The following is a 4,626-nucleotide window of genomic DNA, read 5'->3' as shown; positions in this document are numbered from 1 at the left end:
GGCCTCACCAATTTCAGTTCCCCGAAGATTTAATTAGGAATGAATTTAGCTTAGATGAGCAGGAACTAAGGAAGGAGAAATGGATTGCATATAAGAAGGCACTTGATTTTATCCATCAATTTGATAGTAGCTATGACCCTCTTTCTAGCTTCAACCCTTTTGAGGAAAAAATCAAATTCTTGATTCTCTATTTTGAAGACCTCATGCAGACCTTAAAATAAAAAAGGGAGGCTTTAATGCAGAATGATCCTGATAGGGTTAAGTTGGTCTTGGCTAAGCCTGCCTTTGCTAAGGCTATCCCACCTGGTGACTATGTAATGCATAGGAAGTCAAAGTACACTATGATGATGCCAGTGATAGGTGAGCCTTCCACTTCACAAGGGAAAAGGAAAATTGAAGATGTCATTGACATTCAGGATTCCCCTAAAAGGAAAAGAGTGGGAAACGAGTTCGAAATTGATGAAGCCCAATATTCTCCATCTCAGTCCCCTATCCACATTAGAGATGAGCAAGCAGTGGCTGAACATTTATTATAGTTAGGGAGTCTAGGTGAGATTGCTTACACCTATGAGGACACCCAAGAGGGGATGCCAGAGGAGCCACCTAGTGCTGAAATGAACTTAATTGATGGTGAGCTAAGGGGAAATGAATTAGACCTTACTCTTAAGCAAGCCAGTGAATAATTCCTGGCTAACAGTAACTTTGTTACAATAGGGGATTTCATGCAATTTGTGTGGAAGCAGAACATGGAACAATTCAAGACTAGATGTGAGAAGAGTGAACAACCTCTCAGAGATGCTAATTAGATAGAAGAAGAAATAAAGCAAGAAATGATGGTTGAATTCAAAGCTATCACTCCTAAAGCAGAGCCTGACATTAATATGTTTGAAACCATCATAGAAAGTGATGAGGAATCTGTGCAAAGTGAATACAGTGATGTGCTGGATAATGAAAAGCTAGTGCAAGGACAGTTAGCCTTAGATTGGCATCCTACATTGAATGTGGTAACAATTGAAGATGAAGAGGTTCATCTTAGGAGGCCTAGTGAGGAAGAAGTTAGAAATCTCACTAAAGCTGCAATTGCCAAAGCAAAACATAACTATAACCTAAGAAGCACCAAGAGAGACACTGATCAGGGTGAGTCGGGTTCTATGTTTGTAAAGGAAGTTACAAAAAGGGGGGCATCAAGTAGTGCTATTACTGTTCCTAAGGTGGGTCAAGAAAAGGGGGAACAAGTTAAAGATGTACCCAAAGGAAAAGATGATAAAAATGTTAGTGATGTACAAGGAGTAGAGACAGTGAAAAGGGCAAGTCAATTTAAAACAGAAAGAGTTAGGGCTAGTACTAAAACATGCAATAGTTCTACATTTGACATGGCCCAAGCTCTAACTCAAATGAAGGTCACTGTTCCATTAGTAGAATTACTAAAGATTAAAGAACATAAGGATGTAGCTTTGTCTTTATTCTCTAGTATATCTGATAGTGACACAGTATTACCCACCGGTTCAGTTAATGTTGGAAAGGATCAAGAGTTCCAAACCCCAGAGGTTTATGTTAAAACCACTATCACTCAGGAGCCTTCTTAGGTAGATCCCTTCTATGTTACCTTGTTAGTCAATAACCGGTTAATTAAAAACTGCATGATAGATTCAGGAGCTGCTGCTAATGTAATGCCCTATGGTGTTATGAAAGAATTAGGGTTATCAGTAACCACTGTGTATGGGAAATGCTATGCCATGGATAACAGAGAAGTACCTGTGATAGGTACAATGAAAGATGTAGAAGTAAAAATAGTAGCATTCCCTGAAGCCACTTACAAAATGGATGTTATTGTTACTAACACTAAACCCCACTATGGTATGTTACTTTCCAGGCAGTGGGCAGCAGCAGTAGGGGGAAATGTTCAACTCAACTTATCCTATGCTATCATTCCTATTAGTGGTAATCAGGTCAAATTATACAGAGAGCCACGAGCTCCTAGGGTAATTGAAAATGTAGACCCTAGTATGCTTAATTGTATGATCGATGTAGATCTAGATAACTTTAGACTTCAACCAATTTCACCTCAATTGAAGAATACTGACCCTATTGTGGTTGAGCTACAAACACAATAGTATGGGTTGTGACAGATGTATTTTGATGGATCTTGCTCCAAAGAAGGATCTGGAGCAAGGGTTCTTTTTGTATCCCCATCAGGTATAACTTTTAAGTATTCATTTTTATTGGCATTCTAGTGCACAAATAATACTGCAGAATATGAAGCCCTATTACTAGGACTTGAGGTTGCCAAAAGGCATGGAATCCAACCATTGAAAGTAATGGGGGATTCAGAATTGGTTGTTTCTCAGGTGAGATCTAAATATGCATCCAAGAATGATAGATTAAAGCAGTATAAGCATGCTGTTTGGGATACTATTGAGCATTTTGATGCATTTTCTATTAATTGGATAGAGCGAGCAAAAAATATTATGGCAGATTTCCTAGCTAATGTTGCTTTGAAAAATGATGATGCAATGCTAACCGGTATTTCCACTATGGAAATAAAATCTAGGCCTGCTATACCTGATAATGTGTACAATTGGCAAGTTTTTGCTGATGATGAAGACATTCTTAGGTTTATCCAATGTGTTGATGATTATGATGGACAAAAGATTGATTGTAATGCATTGGTGGAAGTGGTAGACAATAGAGAGACAGTGTTTGGAAATGATGTGGTCCAGTTGGAAACCAATGAGATACCTAAAGGGCTGGTGGAGCTGGAGAGCATGTTTAGTTATAATGATAGTCACTTACATCAGCAGTCTACCACTAAGATGGAAGAGTTAGAGGAGGTAAACCTGGGGACAAAATCATCCCCTAAGTTGGTATATATTGGAAAGAAGCTACTCCCTCATGTTAGGACTAACCTTATTAATTTATTGAAAAGGTATAAGCATGTCTTTGCTTGGTCTTATGAAGACCTAAAGGCATATAGACAAGATCTTTTTCAGCATGAAGTTCCTTTTCTTCCAGATGCTAAGCCTTTGAGACAGAAACAGAGGCCTATTAATCCCTTATTAGAAACTAAAATGCAACAAGAGTTGACCAAATTGAGAGAAGGGGGGATTATCAAACCAATAAGGCATTCTTCATGGGTCTCCAATCTGGTCCCAGTGAGGAAGAAGAATGGAGACATCAGATTGTGTGTAGATTTTAGGAATTTAAATGTTGCTTCCTTGAAAGATAACTACTCATCCCCAAATATGGAAGCCATGCTACAGAGAGTGAGAGGATGTGATCTTTTATCCATGATGGACGATTTCTCAGGATATAATCAAGTGTTGGTAAACGAGTCTGAACAGTTTAAGATAGCTTTTACTACTCCATGGAGAACTTATGTATATGTGAGAATGCCATTCAGATTAAAAAATGCAGGAGCTACATTTCAGAGAGCTATGGATGTAGCTTTCAAAGAATTCATAAACATCATCATGGTGGTTTATCAAGATGATCTCATAATGCCTTGGAATTTGGTGTATCACTAAATCCCAAGAAGTGTCATTTTGTGGTCACTGAGGGGAAGCTACTGGGACACATAGTTTCCATGGAGAGGGTAAGGATAGACCCTGAGAGAATTGAAGCAATCAATAAGGTGTCTGAACCTAAAAATGTGAAAGGTATCCAATCTTTTTTAGGTAAAGTAAATTTTGTCAGGAGATTCATTCCAAACTTCGTAGAGATAGTGAAGCCTATCGTCAAATTGCTTAAGAAGGATACAAAATTTTATTGGGATCAAGAATCTTCAAAATCTTTTGCTGAGATTAAGAAAGCAATCCAGGAGGCAGCAGTGTTGAAATCTCTTGATTACAGTAAGCCTTTTTCTCTGTTTTCTTTTGCTTCATATCATACGGTGGCTGCAGTATTGCTACAAAAGGACAATGAAGGATATGAACATCCCATAGCCTTCTATAGTAAGTCTTTGCAGGTGGCAAAACTAAAATATGAGACCATGGAGAAACAAGCTTATGCCCTAGTTAAAGTTGTTAAGGCTTTTAGGCCATATTTAGTGAATGCAAATATCATTGCCTATGTCCCACATGCTGCAGTTAAGGATATTTTATCTCAATCTGAGGTTACTGGGAAGAGATGCAGATGGATCAATAGAATTCAAGAATTCAACTTGGAGATAAAGATCACCAAATTGGTGAGAGGTTTAGGTTTGGCTAAGCTCATGACTGAATCTAATCTCATGATTGTAGAAATACATAATGTTGAGGTTAGAGATGCTTTAGTCACTAGTATTGAGAGGCAACCATAGTACATAGAGATAATCCAAATTTTGAAAGGTGCTACACTCCCAGAAGAAATGACATACAATTAGAAAAGAACTCTGAAACTCAAGTCCCAAAAATATGTGCTCATTCAGGGTGATCTTTTCTAGAGGAAAAGAGATGGAGAGTTACTAATGTGTTTTGATGAATTTCAAGCTAAATAGGTGTTGACTGAAATGCATGATGGAGTATGTGGAGGTCACTACTCTGCTAAGACTACTGCTGGTAAGATAATCCGGGCTGGGTACTATTGGCCCACTTTATTTAAAGATACTCATGCATATGTTCGGAAATGTGACCCATGTCAGAGATTCTC

This window comes from Cryptomeria japonica, chromosome 11, assembly GCF_030272615.1.
Source record: "Cryptomeria japonica chromosome 11, Sugi_1.0, whole genome shotgun sequence".
In the NCBI taxonomy this organism is placed as follows: Eukaryota; Viridiplantae; Streptophyta; class Pinopsida; order Cupressales; family Cupressaceae; genus Cryptomeria; species Cryptomeria japonica.
This window is presented reverse-complemented; position numbering follows the sequence as displayed.